A 27,236-nucleotide genomic window follows, 5' to 3' on the forward strand; every position below is an offset into this window, starting at 1 on the left:
CATTTTTTGTGTACGAACAATTACACCTTTGCAAAATTTTTTTTTGGCAATGTCATACTGTTTAATATGACATACAGTGGTAATTTATTTAAAAACAACAACAACTGCCGTTTGATCTGCGTTAGCAATTTGGTTTAGGGAATATTGATTCCTCTGGCGTAGACCACTAACATAACATTGATATTCAATAACTTTTGTTTCAAAATATGACGGCAATTTTTAACTAATTGTTGTCTTTTGCCGTAATGGTAAACCATCTACTTTCATAAATTTCTCACACCAGCCATGACTAGTCCTGAAAGAACTACCACTATTTCCCGCACATTCTTTGGCTTTTAACATTAAGACTTCCCTCGTTCCAGGTAGTCCTTTATTTCATAGCTCTCTGAAATACGTTAAAATGTCGGCCTCAATTTCAAGATGTCTTCCTTTTTTGGGCCAGAAAATGGCTTGTACTTTTCTACAACAAAAACAAGAAAACAGTTTAGTTTTTATACCACGCCAACTACGTACATTTACCTCACTCACTCATTGTGGCTCCGCGATTCCCAATCTTTGGGGCGCACAGAATAACTTTTCTTTTAAATTCGGCATCGTACGTAAAACGCTTTTCCATGGGTAAAAAAAAATGAGATAAAAATAAAAAAACAATAAAATAGCGTATGAACAACAGAAAAGTCAGACAAAGACTGAGAACAGTGATATAAAACTACACCGCTAGAGGCACTGACATCGGAAAATTTGTACGTGTTTTTTAGTCTTTCTAAGCTAAGTTCTTTTAAAAATATAGTCCAATCTGCAAGACTTTTTCGAAAATCTTTGTTGTTCAAGGAAAATAATGTTTCCCAGACGTTCAAGGAGTGAAAAATAATACCTCGAATTTAAGACGCACCCTAATTTTCACTTCTGAAAAATGTGATAAAAAGGTGTGTCTTAAATACGAAGTAATGCGGTTTTTTACATTTGTCGGACTAAACGGAATGCCAGACTGTGAACAATATTTATTCTTCGTCCTACTTGGTCACTAAACTTATCCCCAGAAATTCCTTTATTTTAAAACCATCTTACATCTAATTAGTACAAAATCCATTAATGTTTATGAAACTTCAAGAAATTTGTTTGGAGTCAAGGGATCAATTAGCCCATTGATGTAGTTTCTCTCTCCACTAATATTCCTATAGAAGGTACATTACGTTGCTTTAAATGTAGATTATTGGCGAGCAGTAAGTTTCCTTTATTACAACCTTTTGGTATTGTAAATTTTACCTAATGCTCTGTTTCCAAGGCATGTTTAAAAGATTGGGAAAAACTATAAAAGCTCAGTTATAAGATCTTCCTTGTCCCTCCCCCAGTTTTAAGGATTCATGATTCTCGATAACAGTATCCAGAGAGTTGGCGATTGGTACTTTTGACAAGCAACCTTTCCTCTGATCTGTAAGTTCAGAATTAGGAACATCTATGCGCAAACTTTTTACAACTTTACATGAAAAGTCTTGAATTAATGAACCTTATAATTATAATATATATACATCTTTAAAGCAAACATCCCACACAAGACAAAATAAAATATACGTGTATCAATATTATCTTTGAAACTGTTGTTTAATGTGTGCTTAAAATAGCTCAGTTTAGAAAAGTGTAGTGTTTAAGAGTTTATATTCATGAAGTAAAAAATACACGGCTTGAAGGAAATAATACAACGAATATTAATTCAACAAGAAAAAATTCTCAACATCTGCGGCACTTAAAATTCTTTAAGGCCGGATTAGTATAAATTAATCTGTGTGACCTAGATAGCCGCTGCATAGCAGGCTCATAAAACGGATATACTTTTTTTCGGTTTTTCTCCAGTAAAATATTTTAACTCATAGCTCCGCCATTTCTCAACCGATTTGAGATATAATTACAGTTTGGGACTCAGGAGGTCAAACCCTTCCGATTGATGTATTTGACTACATCCAAGATCTCATAGATTAACTTAACTTGCTCAGTGCCGTAGACGAGATAATTCGTCCAAGCCGATCGATAGCACAGTTCCACGAACGAGTTAATTCGTTCTCAATAATACCTAACTTCAATGCTAGATGTCAGCACCATACATGCATTTGACCTACTTACAAATTGTTTCACTTTCAATTCAAAATGGCGTCACGAAAAAAGTTACAAAATGAAAAAGCATTAGAGTTGTATTGTAGCAGCTGAAATACTTGGCAGTCAACAGGTTAATTTAATTGTGCCTAAAACAATTTAAATTTGAGCATAGTTTGATAGAGAACCTAATGAGTATACACTCGTTCCACAGTTGGTGTTGCAGGTATGCAAGAATAAAAAAAAGTACCGAAGATTAATTTACTCTAACATTGTTTGAAGAAATTACAGTGTCGCGACTACTAAGATTCTTGGGCACGAATCGAAAGGTCGAAGGTTCGCTTCACAGTACCGCTGAACAGGTTGAGCTGTAAATATGTTGCAACTGACAGTCAATCTTGTTACTCGGACAAAGCCCTGTCACGGCTATTGTTGTTGACTAGCTGCCCTTTTTTTTGGTCAACTGACCAAAATAAGGAAAGACTCTTCCTTAATCTCGGGTGAACTTTGACGTGGTTTATATAACTGAAAATAACAATACCTATATTCAATTTTACTTATTTGATCACGTTTATTTTAAATATGCTTGGAATAGAGTTTAATGATGTTCGGTTTTTTCACATTTTATAACTTACAGGTGAAGTGCATTCCAGTGTGTAACTCTTTTTCCTTATCTAGAACTATCTAGGCTTGACCTTTAAAATATAGACTAAAGGTCTCATTTTTAGGATAACAATCCTTAGATTAGATCAATTACACTGATCAGCAGTAGCGTATGATCAACTTTCCAGAAATCAGGAATTATTCACAATGTGTTTTGTTTTGGGAATTACTGTCCTTTAAATCTACATTATTTAACTCACCCATTCGGTGGAGGTTTGTATTCACCTGTGTACATGTTTACATGTCAAAAACAGCTCAGTTAATATCTGCAGTTCAAATTTGGTATCGTCCCGCAACCATCTTGTCATCATCCTATTTTCATTTCTCAGAATGTAACACCACACATAATGTCATAACATCCTATCAACACCCTACCTATTTCTTAGAATGTAACGCTGTAACACCCTTACATCCATTCTTTTTATCATAGAACACACTGCCCCTTTTTCCTGTCAGAGTCCTATATTTAAAATTTTAGGATTCATTATCACGTTGTTTTGTTATTATCTATAATTCTCTTGCATGGTATTGAATAACTTGACAAATTACAAATTGAGTGGTCTGGATTGGAACCTCGATTACACAGAATATGCTCTGCACTTTTATCTATAGGCGTTTTACGAAATCACAATCAATGCTTTTGTTTGGTTCAAAAAGCCTGACAAAACCATTGTGATGGCGAGTATTGCTAGTTTTCTGATTGGTAATTCAAAATTAGGGAATAAACTAAGCATGGTTACCGTTGCAAAACAAAAAATCATGGACTTCATGTATGATATAGAACAAATGAAGTTAATGTATTCTCAAGACGGCTGGTGTGAGTATTAAAACCCTTCGTCTTCTGATTAACCTGAAGATGATTTAAGAAGGTCGAAACGTTGTTCTGTACTTTATTTTAATTAAAGATTTAATATCCATACCAGCCTTCTTGAGAATACATTTTTACTTCAAGTGTGTTTTTCGTCATCATGAGTCACGGTTTTCATTCATATTTTAGTTCAGAAGTTGCTTTCAAAGTGTATATAAATATGTAAATATCGAAAACATTAAATGGATGTAATGAAGTTAATTTTAATTAAGGGTTATTTAAGCTATTTATAAATGATAGGCTTGAGACAAGGCAGCTTCAAGTCCTGAAGACGAAAGGCGGAAGACTTTCGGAACGTCGTCCTCCATACTTGTGCTTCCACAACAGGCAGTTGCCGTCCATTCTACAAAGTTTAATCCAGATCTAGTTTAAAGCATCTCAGTAGCTCAGTGATTTATGGACTTAGAATGTTGAAACTGGGTTTCGATGCTCGTGATGGACTTAATATAGATAGTCCACTGTGAGGTTTTGTGTTTAACAAGAAACAAATCTTTCCTAACTACCATTTTCCGTGCTTATTTCCATAAGGTCTCACGTTTTTTCTGTGCTTAACTGACTTCGAAACGTGTTCTAATGATTTTATTCTAGCATGTTAGATACCAGTGTTGCTAAAAATTTCTTGATGTTCCATTCATAGAAATTTTGTGTTAATTTTTGCGTCCCTTTGTGCAGCTGTTATCAACACAAGTAAGGCCATTTGATATAAACATCCACATACAAAGACGCAGTAAATGATCACCGTACTTATGAACACTGTTTTTCTCTTATGAGCATAAAATATGTAGAAGGACTGACAAAAGACGATTTCCATTTTTAGCGTTCAACTGGCAGATACGATCTTTAAATCAGAACAAAAATGATAAAATATTCACTTATTCCTGATTATTACTCTGGCTCAGCGTTTCTATTTACTCAGAAATAACCGTGTTTTCCAGCCGCTTTTCGTTCTCATACTGTGTACAGTAGTGATGTTGTTAACAGATCGAAATTTGAATACATGCAAATTAGATGTTTACACAAACCTTTGTTTTACGATATTTTGTTGCGAGCAATGAGTAAATGGCTTCGAATTGTATAAATAAATACAGACTAGTTTACTTATAGGAGATATTATCTTCTACTATGTCTTGTAAAGTAAACACCTTTGTTTTAGCATATAACAAATGTCACATACTTTCCTCTTGCGTCGTAATATTACAGAGTAGATGCGTGTCCAGCTGTTTCGATAGTTCTGCCCAAACATCACCATAAGGAATACAGTCTTTTAAGATTTTCAAATTCTATGCTCTTTGCCCCCTTATACCCCCAATAAAAAATTCTATAAAAACTCAATGCTACAAAGCCAGAAAAAAATACCTGTTTACACATTGACTTGAAATCTCTTCAAACTCCATAGTGTTCAGACCCAACTACCAGATGAATGTGTAACACATAAATCATTTTTATTTTTCCTTCTTTATTTTCGGCCCGGCATGGCCAGGTGGTTAAGACACTCGAGTTATAATTTGAGGGTCGCAGGTTCGAATTCCTGTCATACCAAACATGCTCGTTCTTTCAACCGTAAGGGCGTTATAATGTGACGGCCAATCCCATTATTCGTTGGTAAAAGAGTAGCCCAAGAGTTGGTGGTGGGCGGTGATGACTAGCTGCATTCCCTCTAGTCTTACACTACTAAATTAGGGACGGCTAGTGCAGATAGCCTTCGTGTAGCTTTGTGCGAAATTCAAAACAAACCAAATCTTCTTTATTGTCATTCTTTCGATACTTTACATCAGAGTTTATTGTTGTGGCATTGTTTTATTTTAACAAATTTTTTCAGGTATTCACAAATCTAACTGAAGTATTCATTTATATTTTCAACTTTTTCAATATTATAAACATATATATATATATATACTCATCTACTTCTCTTGAGCACTGATATCTGATTGTGAATTTTGTATCATCATGATGAAAGGATATTCCCTTTCAAAGTTACCAAAATTAACCAGTTTTTGATAAGTAATGACATATCAAAACATGCGATTTTTATTGTTTATTAATAAAAAACATCATGTGACCTACTTATCTAAAAATACATTTAAAAAATGTAAGTTGTAGAAAAATATGTTAGTTATCAAACTAAAGGAATATAATGAAAGACCTAAAGTTTCTATTGATTGACTGATTATCTGTTTAGAATTAAGCACAAAGCTATACAATAGACTATCTGTTCTCTGCCCACCAAGGACATCGAAACCCGATTCTTAGCGATGTAAATCAGCAAACATTCAACATGCCACTGAGGGGCTCACAGTTTCTGAAAAAAATGTCTTTATTAATTAAAAATCGCTTTTGCGAACCAAGTTGGTTAATCAAAAGACAGTGTTGTAGGCTTTTTGTCTTATTTTATATTACATATTTTGTAGTTGTTACTGCAAGAAGTTTTAAGTTGCTATATTCATCACGTGTAAAGTGTAAAAGCTTCTTAAAACTTTACAACTGACGTGAAGTCTCGAATTTTTGGAAGATATGGAGAAAAATATCGTGGTATATAAAAACACGAGTAAGTCGGTGAGCGGATTATTGAATCAGTCACTTAGAGGATGTTAATCAATGAATTTAAGGCCGTTTGTTTTTAATTTCAGTGATTTATCGTTATGTTTACTTCATTATTACAAGTAGTTTCGACATTCCAACATGTGGCGAGAAAACATAACAAAATTACGCTGTTAGGTATAGTTTCATAACATCAACTCGTTAGATTTGCAGAAAGTTGTTTTGTTTGGAAAGAGCTGCTAGTCATGCTGTCTTTTCTTACTACGTTCATATCCAGCATTACATGAATTCAAAGTTACAAGTTATTGTTTCTTTTCTAGGCATTTTTACAAATGAAAAATGGGTATACGGCAACAAGACTAAAGATATTCTTCTCGAAATTAAACCAGATCTGTAGAATTCTAGTTGCAGCAGCTTTTAACGAACAAACGCATGGTGGTTACAGCAAGAAGTTTTTATTCACTTTAGTATGTATGTCTTCGTATGTGTGATCCTACGTACTGATTTCTTGATAAAACTTTACATCTTCACCAGGGCCATCGAGACTGCGTTTCTCTGCTAGTTGGCTGAGAAGCCGAACGTCGCTTATTGGCTAGAGTGTTGAAATGTCCATCTGAGGGTTCATGATTTGTGTCCCGCCGTTACAAAATCGTGCTTTGCGTTTTAAGACTTTGGGTGCGTTGTAATCGTTATGGCTAAAACCTTGTATTCGATTACAATAGTCCAAGAGTTGTCGTTAATTAGCTGTCTTCTCTCTAGTTTAACAATTTAAAATTAGGGACTTATTGTGAATAATACTTGTGTAGCTTTGTGTAATAATTCGAAACAGCCAAAGAAAAACAGTTCACCTAAATGCTGTTCATGAAAAGAAAACTGTTCATCAGTTAATGGTTTTCTTTCAATTGTCTCTCAAAACAGCGTTTACGATATACGCTTGATGGGCAGTGATTTGTACTGTTCAACTCCATATCTGTTAAACGTCTGGTCAACGTGATTTTCTGTTTCCCTCTTTTTTCATCAAACAAAAAACCAATAGTAGATTTCATATAGTCATATTTCTGAAATTTTTTAAAGATTTGTGATCTAAGATCGATATACGTCCTGAACACTATTCTAGATGACATAGTCACATTATGTTTTCAAATATATTCATTAAATTTTTCTTTAAGTATCATTAGGAACATTGAAAACCAACTGTTAGACTCTTCAGGCCGAGCGCGTTCTTGTAATTAGTGAATACGATCTGTAAGTCCGAGAATTCGAGGCTCGTGTCCCTATGGCGAAAAAAAGACGCCCTTTGCACTCTGGAGTCGATGATGTTATATTAGAATAACAGTGAGATTCCACTATTCAGTCAGACAAGAATAGGCCAAAAGTTGACAGTGGGCGATTTTGATGATGACCTCACCTTTAATCTATCAGATAAGATTAAGGTCGTCTAGCGCAGACAGCACTCCCTTTTCACTGCTGTCAACGAACATTCTAAAAAGGCATATACTAAGATTCATAGTTTAAACATAATAGTCCCTCGGTGTTTTAGGGATCAAATCTTGAGGCTTATAATGCAAAATATTGAGTTTAGATAACCGCAGGGACAGAGTACATATAGCCTAATGTCTTTTAACTCAACAAAAAAAATGGAAACAATAAATGATGTACTTAAGATAACTAACATACTACTTTTTTATCGAGTTTTAGTGTTGAGGAATATTTCGTTACCAGAACAATATTATATATATGTATTATACGCTCACTTAGGCTTACAATGTACAGGATTGAGGTAACGAAACCCTTATGTTTAGAATGATCAAGTAAATTGAGAATCATAAGCTGTATTCAGGACAGTTTGGACATGGTGCAGGATGTATTCACACCATCAGAAGCTGTATTCAGGACATTTAGGACATGGTGCAGGATGTATTCACACCATATTAAACTATATATCTAAATCACTTTCTTGTGAAGCAGCAGTTCTTATTTCTCTCTTTTTTTAACAAAACAAAATCTAAGTTCATGTTAGTGTGTTATTGAATTATGTAACTATGGTCTAAAGACAGTTTTAGTTTGGTCAAATGGTATTTCAAAAGAGAAAATACAAGCCCACTTCTCGACCAGCTAGATTCCTGGACAATGTACGTGCAGATTGTTGGGTATGAAGTTTTCTCGAAAGTAGCTTGTATCGAATGGCCCACGAACTTTCCAAGATATGGAAGTAAAACTTAAGGAATCAACGTATGCTGACCATAACGATGCAATTTTAGGTACAGGTTTGAACTGTATAAAGCATATTCAACACGTACTGTAGCATATTTTAAGGGCACTCTGTATCACGTTCAATCTTTATCATATGAAACTTATAATTCCCAATGAGCTTCTGGTGAAACATGATTTAAAATATAGTCTGAGGTTTTGTGTTAAGAATTATACATGTATGAGTGCATATAACTTTACAAAACTAACTTATTTTATGCTACGTCTTTTTTGCGTCACATGTCAAAGAGTATCTTTTTTATCATAAAATTTATTTCTTGCAAGTAGAGGACGCTAGCGTTTCAAGGTAATCTAAATATTATTGATATCGGTAGCGCTATTTTTCTTAATTTTCAGTTACATATATACTTTCATTTTAAGACGTTGGGTTATAAAATATTCAATTAAAAATAGGGAATGGGCCAACGATTTCTGAATATTGTATCGAGGTAGGTGATAGAAAGGCATTATCTGGTTCTCACGTCTTCTGATAGCACTATAATACTAATTGTGTGTAAAAAGTACAACATTTATTCATTACTTGTATTCCCATCTGTCTTATCTAGAACTGTTACATTAAAAGTGAACTGTGGACTTGTTCACCACTGATCAAAGGAGTAGTACTGGGATTGAGGACACTATAGGCTTGTTCACCTTCGACTGTTGATATTTGTTGTTAGTACGAATCAAGACATTCTAGATAAGTCCATCACTGGCCACAGATAGTTAATTGCTACTAAGGATCAGACACTGGAGACTTGTCCACCACTAGCCGCAGATTGTGAACATTAGTGTCAAGCAAGACACTGTGGACTTGTTCACCACTGGCTGTAGATAGCCGACTGGTGATGTGGACAATGTGGATCGAGTATGTTAGTCTTTATAGTTTAATGAATTTATTTTCCATTTTTAACATACGTCATTTTCATTATCTCTACCGGTGAATAAGCGTTAAAATTAAATATTGTGTGTGTGCTTTAAATAGCAAAACCACATTGAGCTATTTGCTGAGTCTACCGAGGAGAATCGAACCCCTGATTTTAGCGCTGTAAATCCGTAGACTTACCGCTGTACTAGCAGGAGACAATTAGATGTTCTTAACGCTACATTCGGAGCAGCATTCTGAAGCGGGTAGAGCTAAAATAGGTCCTTGTGCAACAACAAGTAAAGAAATATAATTTTCATTCTGTTTGTTATTTTTAATATATCTGGTGAAGCGAAATATCACTAACATCTTTTGACGGTAGTTTTAATGGAGAAATTTTCCAAATGTATATACATCTTAAATCACTTTACAAATATAACTTAAAACAAAGCATTCTCAATTTTGTTTGAATTAATTCTGCCATTCTTAAATTTATATCTAAGAATATTTGTTTAAATAGAAATATGTATATTTATCTATTCTATATACATATATATATATATACATATATATGCACACACACCTGTACGAGGATACTTTGAAAGTTCGTGACTCTAACTAAATATAAAAGTAGAATGTAGTTGTTGTTTTTTCAATTAAATATTACGTTTAAACCTTTTTATGAGTAAACGATACGTAATATGTAACTTAGCGAGTTATTTTTTGTTGCGGATTTTTGAACGAAAGAAGTGAACAGTGATAACGTTATGCTTGTTTGGTTTTTGAATTTCGCGCAAAGTTACACGAGGGCTACGTGCGCTAGCTATCCCTAATTTAACAGTGTAGGACTAGAGGGAAAGCAGCTAGTCACCACCACCCACCGCCAACTCTTGGGCTACTCTTTTACCAACGAATGTTTGATTGACCGTCACATTGTAACGCTCCAACGGCTGAAAGGGCGAGTATGTTGGTGCGACTGGGATTCGAACCCGCGACCCTCAGATTATGAGTCGAACGCATTAACGCACCTGGCCAGACCGAGCCTTAACGTTATGCAGGAGATCGTGCAGAGATCAAATATTAGGTTGTCCAGAAATAAATATCGGAATTCTCACGATGAAATTTTGAAACTGAATATTGAGTAACTTATCGTTGGTTGGTTGGTTTAATCCATTTTTTGTTGCTTGCAAGGTGTCTTAATTGCCTGCTAATTCAAACCTATTCAGAGTAAGTTTCGCAATCCTAAAAGCAGCATGGACAAAAAGGCCTTTCGTCTGATTTTCATCTATGACTTCAAACTTGGACGAAAAGCTACCGAAACTACACGGAACATCAACCACGCATTCGGCCATGGATCTGTTATTGAACGTACAGTTTAGCCTTGGTTCCAAAGGTTTTGACATGGAGATGAAAATCTTGAAGATCACGAAGGTAGTGGAAGGAAGCCATTCTTAGATGAAAACATATTAAGGGAAGCAGTTGAAACAGACAGACCCACGCACAACAGTACATGAGCTTGCAGAATAGCCAGGAATAAAACAAGCAAATCAAGCATCGCTAATCATTTGAGTGGAATTGGAAAGACGAAAAAGTTGGATAAGTGGGTTCTGCATGAACTGATTGAAGATCAACAAAATCGGCGTTATGAGACCTGTCAAGATAGATGCTCCAAAAATTAAACCAATTAGAAATCGAGGTTCTGCCTCATCCACCTTACCCCTAGCCCTTTTCCCTACATATTTTAATTTTTTCAAGCACTTCGAGAACTTTTTGAACAATAAACGTTTTAAAACCAGATAGTGGCAGAACAAGCTTTCAGGGAATTCATTGGTCATCGAAACTCTGATTTCTACAGTAGGGTCATAAAAAGATGTGCTGGAAAAAGTCTGTTGAAGCAAATGGTGCTTACTCTGATTAAAGCTTGTTTAAACAACACTGGTTTATACTTTTCCAAACTTCGCAGTTCAAAAATGACATTTATTTCTGAACAACGTAATATTTTGTTAAAAGAAAATGTCACTGCAAAACAAATCCACCAAGACATGAAAGCAACATTAGGAGATGGTGCTCTGTAATATTCAACAGTAAAATATTCATGTATTTTTCTACAGCGCAGTAGATAATCATGTGAAGATGGTACAAGATCAAATCGGCCCTAGATATATACCATAACAGAAATTGATGACTTGGTTATATATGATAGAATAATTATTAGTAGTAAGTTACCAGATGAAGTGAGGATCGGTAAAAACACTGTAGCAACTATTTTGAATGACAGCTTCGGCATGAGTAAGGTTAGTGCCAGATGGATTCCAAAAAAAAAAACTTGTTACTCAAGCAGAAACGAGTCAGGGTTGTTGAAAGCCAACGCTTTCTTCAGTTTGACCCATAAACAAAAATGTAAAGGGTGCAATGAAAATACCCAATTTTGCTCACCCAAAAGAAATTCAGATCACAAATCTCTACGAACAAAATCGTGGGGATTTTACAAGCTCAGATCATTACAGGAGATCACTGTATATCCTTAATCAATAATTTGCGTCAAGAGGTGAAAGAAATTAGAATTGCTAAAAAAAACGTGTGTTCTACCATGAGTACAACAATGCTTCTGCAAAAAAGTGGTGTGTTGTTTTGGACACCATCAGTACACCCTTGTGCAAATTAATTGATACAAGACGGAAAATTACTATTCTTTCAATTTTTGCGTTTTATTTCTGAGAATCCAAATATTACCCACAATTTAATACATGATATGACCGCCTTTATTTTTCAGAAGATCATTAATCCGCTTTGGCATCGAGTCCACGACTTGACTGCAATCTTTACTAATTTTTGTATCGCGGTACCACACCTCAATTATGGCCTCAATTAGCTTATCTTTCGTAGTACAGTCTTTTCCCAAAGTCTTTCTTTACAAATCGCTCAAAGAATTTCAATAGGATTTAAGTCCGGAGAGTTTCCAGGCAAATCCAGCACCTTTATTCGTGTTGTAGTCATAAAACTCTTCACAAGTTTCAATGTATGGCACGGAGCCAGATCTTGCTGAAAAATGCCACATCCATCTGGAAAATCACTTTTTCAATCCTGGAACCACTCTTCTCTGCAAAACTTCGATGTACTGTGGTCCTCACATACCTTTTACGATCTGTTAGCCTCCGACGCCACAGCAGCTGAAAAAGCCCCAAAACATCTTCAAGGGATGTTTTACGAACTGATTGATGTAAAATTCTCGTAGTTTCTCATCGTCAAAAAACTTTTCGTCATATGAGTCTCGTCCTGAATAACAAAATAGAGCGACCGTACTGCAAAACACAGCTAATGACGCCGTCCATGTGAAAAAAAATGACTATTAAAGGAAATCAATGGGTCCAGCGAGCCTACAACGACCACCATGCTGAAAATATTGTAAAATAGCCATTTGTTTCAGTTATTTTTCACAAGGGTGTAATGTTGGCTTCGACCTACTCAACCATCATTCCCTACTAATTGGATTTAGATCGAAGTGATTGTTTGCTTTTCCCCAACGTTAAAAGGTTAAAAATTTCAGACTAATGATGATTTTGTAGATATCGTCAAGTCACGAACTGAAGTCTGAGGAGAAGTGATTTTCAGAAGGGTATAAAGACTTTAGAGTATAGTGTGTGAGAGCGTATGTGCGTGGTTTGTTTGATTTGTTCTGAATTTCTTGTAGCAAAGCTACACGAGGGCTATCTGTGATAGCCGTCCCTAATTCAGCAGTGTAAGTCTAGAGGGAAGACAGCTAGCCATCACGACCCACCGCTAACTCTTGGGCTACTCTTTTACCAACAAATAGTAGGATTGACCGTCACATTATAACGCCCCTACGACTGAAAGGGCGAGCATGTTTGTGTAAGGAGATTCGAACTCGCGACTCTTGGATTATGAGTCGAGTGCCTTAACCATCTGGCCTTGCTGAGCCGAATGTATGTGTAATCGATTAGTTTTGTTGTGCAACATCATTGTGGCTGAGTTGTAGTTAGGTGACGAACACAATTTTAAATATTTTCATTCAGCAAACATCCGATGTGTCTCTTGCTTCAACCTGAGATTTTATCCCTGCAGCAAACTAACCTCTGTTAACCCATTGTACACTTTTTCGCCTAAACATAATAAATAAATCTCCTGTATACCTGTTAACTTTATAATTTACCAAATGATATACGTGTCTTTTTTTTTTAAGAGTTGTTGTTGTTTTGAATTGAGCACAAAGCTACACAATGGGCTATCTGTGTTCTGCCCACCACGGGTATCGAAACCTGGTTTTTAGCGTTGTAAGTCCGCAGACATAGCGCTGAGCCACTGGGAGGCTTTTCTAAGAGATATTATTCAAATAAAGCAGACCAGAGCATGGATTAATGGTTAGTTTATCGAAATAAGGACTCGATAGTCTAGGGTTTGAAACGACTTGCTATCAACTGTGGCTACATTTGATGAGTGATAGCCAGTGTCGTTTTCTGGTTAAGAATAACCGCTTAAGGCGGTGGGTGATACTGACTGACTGCCTTTCCTTTAATCAACTGTTCAAAATCAGGGCCAACTATGCTTGAGCCTTACCGATTTGCGACAAAGCATTTTTTATACAAGATGCTAATAAGGGGAATAAATAAACAATCGAATAAATACAAGTGAACATTTTAAGAAGTACTTACTCATTACCAAATACGAAGTCTCTCCACTAGAGGAAGAGACGTCCATTTTGGGAACCAGTCCTTCACATAGCATCACTGCTCTAACACGTTTCTCCGAGTTTGTTTGTTTTATTGTTGTGTTTTCACGATGTGACAGCTTGGCCATGAAGATGAATCAAGAATGCTCATAACACATTTTGTCATGCGCACAGCGAATCTAGAATAAATATATAAACTTGTCATCTTTTCTGTTAACCCTAACATTACTCATTTCTTTTACACCTTCCACTATAACACTAAGCGTAAAGAAATGAGAAAAAAATAACTTCTTAACTTACTCATTTAAAGAAACTCTAGAAATAACTAGCAAGATTTATAACAGAAATGACCTTGTGTTTGTTTCATTTTCTTTGCGTGATTCATACCTTATTAGAGACTCTCTAACAGCTGTAGATCAAAGCGCAATTTGAGTGTATCAACACTTTTGAAATATTACGTTTTTTTTATGGAAAAAAATGAGATTTCATCCTTTTAGTTCGTGTGAGGGTCATATAAGATGAAAACTTAAATTACTAAGTGTAATCCATAATGGGTGAAATGAATAAAAATAAATGGGTTATCTGAGGGTGAAACCTTGATATAATTTTGTAAGGATTAGATGGTCGCACGCAAGACTCAGTTAATCTTACAAAGTGTAGATTATTGATTTGTGTTCTAACGATCTCGTAATCTATTGTCATAGATTAAATTCTCTAATTTTCATTTTTCAAAAAATCACTTTATACTTCAAATTTGTTTTGCTGTTGTCTTACTTCACCGACTCGTAATCCGAGGGTCGCGGGTTCGAATCCTGGTCGCACTAAACATGCTCGCCATTTCAGCCGTGGGGGTGTTATAATGTCACGGTCAATTTCACTATTCGTTGATAAAAGAGTAGCCCAAGAGTTGGTGGTGGGTGGTAATGACCAGTTGTTTTCTCTCTAGTCTTACACTACTAAATTATGGACGGCTAGGGCAGATGGCCCTTGAGTAGCTTTGCGCGAAATTCAAAACAAACAAACAAACTTATTTCATATTCTACTTAATTTTACTCAAGGCCAGGTGGTTAAGGCACTCGACTCGTAATCTGAGGGTCGCGGGTTCGAATCCCCATCATACCAAACATATTCGCTCTTTCAGCCTTGGAGGCGTTATAATGTGACGGTCAATCCCACTACTCGTTGTTAAGAGAGTAGCCCAAGAGTTGGCGGTGGGTTGTGATCACTAGATGCCCTTTCTCTAGTCTTACACTGCTAAAGTAGGGACGGCTAGCGCAGATAGCTCTCGTGTAGCTTTGCGCGAAATTCAAAAACAAACAAACAAGCTAAAATCCGGGATAAGATTTTCCTTTGTGTACAGAACTCATATAGCTTATTGTTTAGATTTGCGCTAAAAGAAGTAAAGAAAGTGTACATTATTTAGGGTTAATCTTAAAATGAACTGAACGATGAATAATTCCGAATTGTACATTACACATAAATATAATTTTATAAGCAGCTTGCTTTAGGGTTTTGGTATCTTTAAACTAAACAATATTTTAAGTAAGGTAGAGATTAAACGACCAGGTGAAAGACTACTGTCCAATGAAGAGTCAGCAGCACCCACTACCGTAAGAGATTTAACTTGTTTCTGAGCTGAATAAGGTAGATGACTGTCCCTTTTATAACACAGCATGCTTGGCATAAACACTAATCAATAGGACACTTCCAACCCAAAAGTTAAATGAGAAAGTATATTCGTTTATAAAAAACAATCAAGTTAATTCCGACATAACTTTAAATTTTTTCTTTAGCATAAATGTGAAAGTATTTCAGCTTGAATATTAATTTAACAAGATAAAAAAATCTTTATATTAGTGTGGTTTGTTTTGAATTTCGCGCAAAGATACACGAGAGATATCCATGCTAGCTGTCCCTATTTTAGCAGTGTAAGACTAGAAAAAGGGCATCTAGTGATCACCACCCACCGCCAACTCTTGGGCTACTCTCTTAACAACGAGTAGTGGGATGGACAGTCACATTCCATCGACTCCAAGGTTGAAACGGCGACTATATTTTGGTATGTCGGGGATTCGAACCCGCGACCTTCAGATTACGAGTCGAACCATCTGGCCATGCCGGGCCCTTTGTATTACTAAAGTTAAAGGCACTGACTCTCTGCAGCTAGAGTTCTCCTTTATGTTTTATTTTAATCAGTTGGTTAGTTTACAAAGATCTAGCTGATTAAAATTATTTTAAAAAACTCAATATTAACTCTGAATTAATTTGTTTACGGTAAAGTTGCAAAAAATGCATTTAAGAAGACCAAGATCTACTTCACGAAACCAGTATTTCTGTTGATAAAAAATATTTGTTATAAAATTCAGTTGAGAAAAATTGCAGAAATATTATTTACTCGTGGATTTTTAATGTCATAAAAATGATAAAAAATAACTCTAAGCAAGAAAAGTAACCACACGAGAAGAAATAGCCTTTCATTAATCAGGTTTATGCGTGACCTCTGTCATAAATTTTAGAATGTTCGAGAAATACATTAGAGACGCGGCTGAAAACAGAAAACTTCAGAAAAACATCTAGTTATTACTTCTTTTTTTTTCTTTTCCGTTTTTTGTTGCCATCCACACACGTATTTTTAAGAACAGTGCGGTAATTTATGTTGACGTACAAATGAATCCCAGTTTGTTTGTTTTTCAGTGTTCGTCTCATAAAAATGTTAATTATCTTGGAAATTTTACTGAGAGCTATAAGCTCGACAGTTTTCAGTATAACTAAGAGACTAGAATAGAGTACCAGAAATGGTGGTTTGATGGGCTCGTTCGTGGTTAGTGTACTAGACTGTTAATTCAGGAATTCGTGGATCGTGTCTCGTTGTCGCAAAGACCCGATCCGCACTTTGGGGCCACTCCCAATATCCGATTAGAGTTGCCGCCCGCCCAAGAGTTGATTGGGAGAAATGTTGATTACCCACCTGGCTTCTAGTCTATCAATCGAAAATTAGGGATAAGTGTTACAGATGACCTTTCGTAGTTTTGTTGTATGAATAGCAAAAAAAAAAAAAAAACACAACACAATCACTCGTTTAGCGAATGAAGCAAGTAACAACTTGTATTTCAATTCTGAATATTTTTATCTTGCAATTCAAGAGATAAACACGTACCTCTAAACACTGTTGATTACTTTTGAATACATAAATCATAATTATAATTGAGAACGGAAACACGAATTATAAATAAGAAATACTAGACTCAATTTGATAGCAGTAGGTTGTTATTATTATGTTTTTGTCGTTCAAAACCACACAGTAAGCTATGTGTACTTTTCCCGCCACGGGAGATAAAACTCATGATTTTAGCGTTGTAAATCAGTAAAGTTAATGAGTGACTAGATTTGTAATAATACTTCATTAGTCTATTTTATATTGATAAGTATGAGGCTAATTATATATATAAATGTATGCACGAGTTGATAAGAAATTGATACTGCAGTTTTAATTGTTATATATAAAATGAAACATGTATCTCCCAATATAAATTGATTTTATAACTGCGAATATCGACAATAATATATTAGATAATTCATTGAATCTAGCAAGCTGTCAAACTGTACCACATTAAGACCAAAAAAAATTTGAAATATGGCAAAGCCACCTTGTACTATCTGCTAGGGGAAACTAACCCCTTAATTTAACATTATAAATACAAAGTTTTACTGCTGACTCACTGAGGGACAGTAAAGAAATACCTTCTGCAGTGATGTAGCAGGCAAGATATTTTGACCCCCCAGCTCCATATATCAAATATGACTGACGTAAAGTGAGAGAGTACACTAACACAATATTAGTAAAATAAAACCACGCTTTTACTTGTTAGTGTAATATTATGTCGCAGGTGAGGAGGGGTCTACGGAAATCCTCTCGTTGTTGACTTATTAAAAACGGAGGGTTATATATTACTCATCCATTCTTATGCCTTCTACGGGTTACAAATGTGTATCAGGAAGGCCTCTGGGTTCCAAAGATATTAATTTTATGTGTATGTCGCGAATGAGTCAATATGATTTGGAGCTCAGAATCATCAGATGAGTTCCTGTGCACAAAAGTAATAGTGGTCATTTTACAAGTTAAACAAGGTGGACCTAAGAATCAGTTGTTACACAGTTAGAGCAGTGTCTTTAATCAGTAATTTGTACTGGGTGTTATGACAGACAGAAACATATAACTACTGAATATGTAGCAATATGTGAACCTTACCGTTACTGAACATATCGACAATTTGAGGGTTAAGTAAACGATAATTCTTGGGTAAATTTAATTACCTTAAACGAGTAAACCTTTGACAATATTTAAGGCTTTTAATCACAAATCATTGGGTATTATGCTTTGTAATTTTGTAGAACGCTTGAAGCCTATATATTGGCGGTTAAGAAATTGTTTAACATAATTTATTGTGAAATTTTATCATATCGTTACCATAAAATATGTAGATTAGAATCATGGCTCGCGCTTTGGTCCATGTTTACATTTATTTCACTCGTTTTGTAACATTTATAAACAGCGGATATAAATCGTGAGCTGCGATATGTCTATGAATATTTTCTGACATAAAACGTTATATTAATAATGAACATATTTTACGGTAGAGTGCGTTAAGTATATACTTGGAATTTGGTGTCTCATAACTTCATTTGTCCACGAAAATCTCTAGGTAATATGAGCAGCTACAGAAAGGAGAAACAAACAACCTCAATTCAGAAGGCATCTTTCTTTGTTATCACACCCTAGCAGGTGGCTAACCGCAACAGTCTTACTTATGAATCAATGAACATAAGCATTATTTATAATGTCATTTCTAGACTCAATTGTCTTGTCGTTGAGACACCTCCATTTTGTTCATACTGTCTCGAATAAAATTGTTGAGAGTGTGAGGTAACAGTAGATCAATCTGACTTGTATGCTTCACAGTAATAGGAAGTCATTATTTCCCGAAAAGAACATGAATCTGAAAAGGAGTTCACTTTAGAAAACGCCATTCACGTTAATGGTTGTCATAAAAAGATACTGTGCCATGAATAAAACTAAACTTTTATCTAGCGTCTGATGTAGCTTAAAAATTAGGAATATCGTTCTTTAGATCTCATCTTCAAAAAGAGCAAGTGTTTTACGGGTCAATTTAATAAAGAGATAAAATCTCTATCTTGAAACTTGTTCAGCAATCAATTTTATATTCTGCTAAGTACCACAGAAATCAATAGACCACCCCTTATCTTCCACTATTGCTAGGTTAATCTATTATATATTTCTTTTGTTTACTTAAAATAAGTGTCGCTTAATTGCTAATTTACAATTTTCATGGCCCAACATGGTAAGGTGGTTAAAGTACTCGCGACTCGTAATCTCAAGATCACGAGTTCGAAACCACGTTACACCAAACATGCTCACACTTTCAACCGTGGGGGCATTATAATGTGACAGTCTATCCCACTATTCGCTGGTAAAAGAGTAGCCGAAGAGTTGGCGGTGCGTGGTGATGACTAGCTCCTTCCCTCTAGTCTTCCACTGCAAAATTAGGGAAGGCTAGCGCAGATAGCCCTCGTGTAGCTTTGCGCGAAATTTAAAAAAAAAAGACAAAATCAAAATCACTCGTTACGACTTTCGCTGCAAAAGTGTTTTGAGCGCCATCTTTCGTCTCTTTTGAGCTCTTACACAATGTTTATTTCTCGTGTTCGGATTGGAAATCCGTGCGTTTGTGAGTTCGCGACCCGCTGCTGTAAACACACGTTCCTCTGTTTGGAAGTTGTGAGTACGCTTTAAAAGTGACGGTCGAGCAGAAACACCTTAAGAGTTAGTGGTGGATGCTGTTTAATTGGTATCTGCGCAAATATTTCTTTCTATGGTTTTGCACGGATTTTCTGAAAGAACAACAAAAGAAAACAATATATACTCATTGTATTAAAAATAGAAATCTTTCTGCAGCAGCAAATCAGAAAAGAAAAACATGAAAGACATTAAAACAAAAAACTTTCTCTAATATAAAAGAGCTAAATAGATAGGGATATATTTAGGGAAGATAAAAGAAACTATGAACGGAAATATTTCTATAATAAAAAGGAAACACGTTGTTGTAACGTGTTTCATCATTTTGTGGGTTTGTTGAATTATATGGTTAAAAAAATAATGGTTAAAAAAATTCAATCCACGTAGCAATAACAAATTATTTATTTTTCTTTAACGTTTTCTATCGATATTTGTTTGTTTTGAATTTCGCGCAAAGCTACTCAAGGGCTATCTGCACTAGCCGTCCCTCATTTAACAGTGTAAAACAAGAGGAAGACCACTAGTCATCACCACCCACCGCCAACTGTTGGACTACTCTTTTACCAACGAATAGTGTAATTGACCATCACATTATAACGTCCCTACAGCTGGAAGGGTGAGCATGTTTGGTGCGATGGGGATTCGAAACCGCAACCCTCGAACCACGAGTCGAACGCCTTAACCCACCTGGCCATGCCGGGCCATTTTCTATAGACTGCTTTTACTTGTAGCCCAAAAATTGGTTTGGTTTGTTTTGATTTTTGCGCAAAGCTAATCGACAGCTATCTACGCTAGCCGTCCCTAATTTAGCAGTGTAAGATTAGAGGGAAGGCAGCTAGTCATCATCACCCACCGCCAACTCTTGGGCTACTCTCTTAACAACGAGTAGTGGGATTGACCGTCACATTTATAACGCCCCTACGGCTAAAAGCGCAAGCATGTTTGGTGTGACGGGGACTCGAATCTGCAACCTTCAGATTACGAATCGAGTGCCTTAACCACCTGGCCTTGCCGGGCCGCTTAATTGGTATAAAATCTAGCTGAGATACAGTAATAATATATTGTTTTGTCGCTACAGTCAATATACTATAAGCCTCGAAAGCTATAATTGTGATAAACGTTTATTAGTCGGAAAGCTACAGAATCTGACTAGGAACGTTTATAGATTTCAAACATTACAAACAGTTCAAATTCAGGGAATTAACTTCAGACGTTAGTATTTTTACGAGAGCATTAAATAACTACGTCGATAAAAAGTGAGCTTGTAAGCGGTGTGACGCCAGCCAAAAAAATTGAGCTCGCTTGCTTAAGAAAGGTGTAACAATATCAACTCAGAATTAATTTTCTCGTCGTGAACCTAGACCGTTGATAAAATATTCAATTCTGGACCAGATAGAAGACTCAGTATAGCTTGTATGTTTGTACAACTCTTGTATATAAAATAATGCCTTTAATAACTATTTCTAATAACTGTTATTATAAATTGTTATTTTGCTTATATATTAAAATATATTCGTATTAAGAAGGACATTGTGTTTATCAATCTTATTGGCAAATATCAGAAATTTGATACATATCGAAATTCAACTAACTTCTAAATTAAAATTTCAGGCTATTTTAATTCGTAATACGTAACGTAAGTATTATAATAAGTCGGATACTCGTCTGAAATAAATTACAATACCTATCAGTGCTCGCCAATTACAGTCAATTGTAGTAATACTTTGTTTTGGTGTTTACCAATTACAACCAAACCAAAGTATTACTCGCATTGCCAATTACAGCCGATGCCAGTAATACTTTGTTTTGGTTTTATCAATTACAATCAATGCTACTAACTGTTTGATGTGGTGTTTACCGATTGCACTGAATACCAGTTATATTTTGTTTTTTATGTTAACGAATTACTGCCAACGCCAGTAATATTTTGATTCAGTGTTTACCAGTTACAACTAGTTCTAGTAAAATGATATAATTAGGTTAGCCTTCTAAATATTTCTTGTAAATAACATACTTGATATATGAAACATGTTTTATGGGTATCACAAAATGCTTTGGAGATAAAATCACATTAATACTTTTAATTGGTATCTCTTTCATAATAGCTATCTTAAAACTGACATAAGGACCGAAATAAGAACAGTATGTTAAAGATTCAACAATGCGGATATATACATTAAAACTAATGAATTATTTTTGGAATTTTCTTCAAGTAAGACAGTAATGTAGGAAGGACTGCAAAATCTGGGTGCTTGGCTAAACATCTAGATTGTACAATGAAATACTGAGAGCATACGAAGTTGCTAAAAGTAGCTCCTGTGCTACCAAAGGCTGCTCAAGCCAAAGAGTCTGGGACATGTCAATCAGAAAAGTAATATAATATTACAATATATGGTTTGTGATGGTGAGAAACCCATTGAAGTAAAAATGTATTTTCAAGACGGCTGATATGGGTATTAAAACTTTAATTAAAATAAGTACAGAACAACATTTCGACCTTCTTAGGTCATCTTCAGGTTTTTATACCCACACCAGCCGTCTTAAGAATACATAATTTGTGGTTGTTATATAAGGGAAATGAGTAAAACTGATGGTGATAAAACGCCCCCGGTTCTGTCGCCTCTGTAAGAGGTTTAACGAAACGATATTTGGAAAGAGATTCTTCGAAAGTGCTGAACTTTGAACCCAACGTAGAAGTTTATGTCAAAAAACACGTGCGAAGGAAACATAACAGGAATCATTCTAAGCTGAATTTTTTTCTTTATTTTTGCCCTTGACGACCATCCCTTTTTGTCGTTGTTTTAGTGATTGATCATGTAAAAATCTACAAGATCGTGGACCTGAAGATCCAGTGAATGCGTGCATGCAGAACTTGGAAGCTGTTTATTTTTCTTGGTTTTGTATTGATTACTTCAATGCATCTGTTGTTTTTACGTCATTATTGACGGAACAATCTTCCAGCTAATCCTAAGCTATCGCGTGACTAGCCACAATGTTTTTTTATTAGTGAAACAGGAACAAGTTTTGCAAAAAGCAGTATTTTTTTAATTATAAAAACCATTGTTATTTTCTTTAGCATTTTAAAAAGGAGTGCATCAACAACTTGATTTGTATAATATACAATAGTTTTTAAACATATTCACCTATTGTCAGCATGGGATACAACCATTCAAGTTTATTTACATAAGTCACATAAAATATGTACCACCCAGTGAAACCCAAACAAAGGCTGTCATTTTCTGTTTAAGTCTTTTCCATAGATCTGATTCTTCCAATATTAAACAGTGCAGCTGGGTCATATGCGATATTTAAATTGACTCTCTATAACTATTTATGTCACAAGTGGATTCATGAGTATGTTGGCTGCAGATACTAGAGGAACGCAAGGGTTACACGCACAAAGTATTAAGATCATTAGTATTGCAATCAATTCCACCAATCAATGGTCGAATCCTTTATATACTTTGAATAAAAATGAGTTATTTTACTCACTTTTTGTGGTAAATTCTTCTTCCTAAATGTTATAACACGCAAAACCATAGGATTACCCAATACAATATAGATCTCTGCCGATAGTGAGCAATTTACGAACAAGTTAGTAATTTGAAGATTAAACAACTATCGTAAGCCATTGTGATAGTTTTAGCTATTTTACAAAACAACAAAGTCGTGCTTATACATATATGCTATTTCGAGAACAGGCCAGTATGGTCATATATCTCTTTAGCAAAATCTTACTCTTCCCAGAACAGCCTGAAGGTGGTCATATGTCTTTTTAGCAAAGTCCTATCCATTGCATTACAGGCTCAACAATCATTTATCTCTTTAGCGAATTCCTGCCCTTTCCAGCATAGCTCCAAGGTAATTATATATCTCTTTAGCGAAACTCTGTCCTCTCCAGGGTAGCTCCAAGGCAGTCATACATCTCTTCAGCGAAGTCCTATACTTTCTGAAAAGGAAATTTCCAAGATGTTGATAGCTATATTTATTGAATTATTATTATTTCTAGAAAAAAGTCAAGTTTTTCATTTCTATCTGTTTGTAAAACTCTTGTCCAGTTGGATTTTTGTATTTCCTTCTTTGAATAAAATACGTATCACAAGAGTTTTACATTTTCCACTTACTGTCAGTTGATTTATAGATAATGTATTTTAACTAACTGATATGCAAAATGTTTATTTGTGAGTTTCAATAAATGATTAGAGATTTATTTCAAATTTGTTTTTATGAATATCTCAGAGTTTGTTGATGTGATCGAATGTTGTAAATGTTCTTGATTCACGATGTTTGTCACATATCAGTCTTGAACATTCAAAAGGTAACGTACAGTATACTGCAGACAGTATAATTTTCTCTAACCACAAAGAACGTACTTTAAGAAAAACGAACTGAAACCCGAAAAGTGGAGAAGATGATGGGAAACCGTCCACGTCGAAAAAGATGAGCTGTCAGTCGTAGTCTATAACTAGACGTAATATACGATCTTTAGGTATAAGCTTACGTAGATAATTTTGAGGGTTAGGCTTACTGAAGTGACTGAATAAGTGGGCAAGGTAGTCTGTCAGTAATAAAAGCCAATCAAACTTTAGGGGCGATGTTACCCTTATATGATGCACTGAAGGTTCGCAGCTTTACCAAAAATCGGAAATGACACTAAGTTTTGAATTATTAGCCGTTTATTTTAATTAGGTATGTTATATATAACTTACAAAAAGAATAGACATTCTTTGTTTATCTTAAATGGTTAACTCTTGAATTTTGAGTATTGTGAATGATATTTGTAAGGTTTGGTTTGACTTTGGGCCTTTATTAATGAGGCTTTTCTACACATATGATTTCTGGTTTGGTGTTGAGAAATTTTATCCTCAACCCTGACATTTTGTTTTATGTTCATGTGTTCTTTATATTCATCCAAATAAAAATATATGCTGTTAATATTTTTAATTATTGATGGAAACTTTCCATCCATACTTAAAACTAAAATATGTACCTGTTTATATGAGTGCATGTGTTATGTGTTTGTCTCACTGTTCTAAATCACCTTAATTAAGAATGACTGTTAAGAAAAAACACCAACTAAACTGAAGAGCGGATGAAGGAGGTAAAAATATACAGAAGAAAAACAACAATAATTAAAAACCAGAGTTTGTGGTTGTTCCAAGCGATGACTGTTCAGAAAAAGAGGAACCCTCGGTATCTAATTATTGTACGCATGCGTAATACGAGTTTAAAATGCTCTGAGGAAGACCTACTGGCAAGTTTCTCAAGTCAATCATTGCCAGTTAAAGCAGATATTTCCTGTGTCAATGCGAAAGATGTGGTATATATATATACATATAGTTTGTTAGTTTTGTATAAATGCAAAGCCAGTAAGAAATTAATTTTACGGCTTGAGCTTCTATAATAGTTGTGGTTCACATTCTTTCCATTTTACAGCTAGAATAAACTGTTACCACGTCTTTATTTGGGTGACAAGATCATGAAAAGGCTGATATTAATTGATAAAAAAACAATGTCTGAAAAGTTCCAACATTGCCCAATAGAGGGTTAAATATTAATATGATATTTCCGATCTACAGGGATAGTTATTTATAAGCATAAGTTTGTTTTCTACTCAGAATAAAAACATAGGGCTCCGATCTATATCACAAGCGTTTTACTAAAATTTTATGTGTATTTTTATACTTATAGCAAAGTTACTAAGACCATCTGTTTCTGTCTCTAATTTTAAATTACTGACCATGAGGATAACAGTGAATTAGAAACACTTACCACCCGCTGCAACTGTCACCCTTTTGATGTATCAACTGCTTACAAGTGAGGGGAGGATATTTTGTAGTACTACGCAGACTCGAAAGAGACTTACAAGTTCCGGAACTATACCACAGAGATAACCCTTAATTTACAACATCCTCTTACTCTACATATCATAAAAATACGTATAAAACATAAACTAGAAATTGTACTCGAATTGTACAAATACACAGTTTATCCACTTTCCAATAATGTGTTAGTACTTGCATTCAGAATGATATAGGAAAACAAAGTAATTATTTACTCTGTGATTATGGTCTTAATAATAACATGGAGGTAAAAATACTAGTTTTTTTTTGGAAAAATAAGAAGTTTCCTTTAAATAAATATGACTGACATTTTCAAACTTTTAAACTTTATCCATAAAACCTCTCGGTCCAGAACTGGCGTAATGATTGGCTTTCCCAGACAGTGTATGTGTGTTTTCTTATAGCAAAGCCACATCGGGCTATCTGCTGAGCCCACCAAGGGGAATCGAACCCCTGATTTTAGTGTTGTAAAAGTGACAGTGGGGTTTAAATCATAGTCTCTTGACTTCACAGCCTAACACGATTAGTTGACTATCGTGTCGTCTATTAGCTCAAAATTAGGGATTTATGCGCAGGTATTTATTTTCAGGTAACTTTACGTAACGATTTTGATACAAAAATACAATCAAATAAAAAACTGTCAGAGTCAACAGATATTTTCTGTTCTACTTTTGCTTTTTGTTTTTGGGTAAGGTCTGAATATCTGGTTTTCTTTATTATAAGGTGAAGTGGAACAATTTCATATAAACATTGAACGTCACGATTAAAAACTAAGTCAGGGTAGGTAATAGGTTAGAGGTGAATAAAATATAAAATAATAACAGATGACGTCTTACACTTTCTGGAAAATAGTAGGTTACAGATCAATATCACACCAAATATTCAATTCACAAACGTTTAAATGTTATATGGTTTGAATTTCGCGCGAAGCTACTCGAGAGTTATCTGCGCTAGCCGTCCCTAATTTAGCACTGTAAGACTAGAGACTAATCATCACCACCCACCACCAACTCTTAGAATACGCTTACCAGCGAATAGTGAAATTAACTGTCACATTATAACGCCTCCAGGGCTGAAATGGCGAGCATGCTCGGTGTGACGAGTATTCGAACCTGCGACCCCCACATTATGAGACAAATGCCTGGAAATCGTAATACGGCGATCGCCTTTTAATTTTGCGATTTTATTTTTCTGCCACTATATGCAGCGAAAAGCATGAGTTGTCTGCAATTACATTAATTAAGATACTTCCTACGTATAATCCCATGCTATCAGTAAACATTCTAAACACAGAACTGGAACCGTAAAATATGAACAGAACTGATACAAGTATGCAGCTCAATATTTTGTAAAAAATAACTGACTTTACAGATAATTTTTAAAACTCTATATGAGCTTAAAATAAATGTTTATGTCCAATCAGTCAGTGTAGAATCAATTGGTGCGAAAATGTTTGACAAGCTAGTTTTCATATTTTATAAGTAATTAAAGTTATTTTTTATACATTTATAGTGTAATTTATCTACTAAACTAATATATGATTATTTACGCGTCTACGCGACAGGGAAAACAGTTAGTTAACTGCACCCAACATCATCTTTTGGAGTACTCTAATCAAATAG

At 35.0% G+C, this 27,236-nt stretch overlaps 1 long non-coding RNA gene across 1 annotated transcript in view; it reads right to left on the reverse strand.

The window, feature by feature from the left end:
• The window catches only part of LOC143235435 (uncharacterized), a 41,802-nt gene extending 27,592 nt beyond the window's left edge, over positions 1-14,210 (reverse strand). The window contains exon 1 of the long non-coding RNA XR_013019187.1: positions 13,943-14,210. This is a non-coding gene — a long non-coding RNA (uncharacterized LOC143235435). The remainder of the gene's footprint in view (positions 1-13,942) is intronic.
• Between the last annotated feature and the right edge of the window lie 13,026 nt (positions 14,211-27,236).

Source organism: Tachypleus tridentatus, chromosome 12, assembly GCF_004210375.1.
Source record: "Tachypleus tridentatus isolate NWPU-2018 chromosome 12, ASM421037v1, whole genome shotgun sequence".
NCBI lineage: Eukaryota > Metazoa > Arthropoda > Merostomata > Xiphosura > Limulidae > Tachypleus > Tachypleus tridentatus.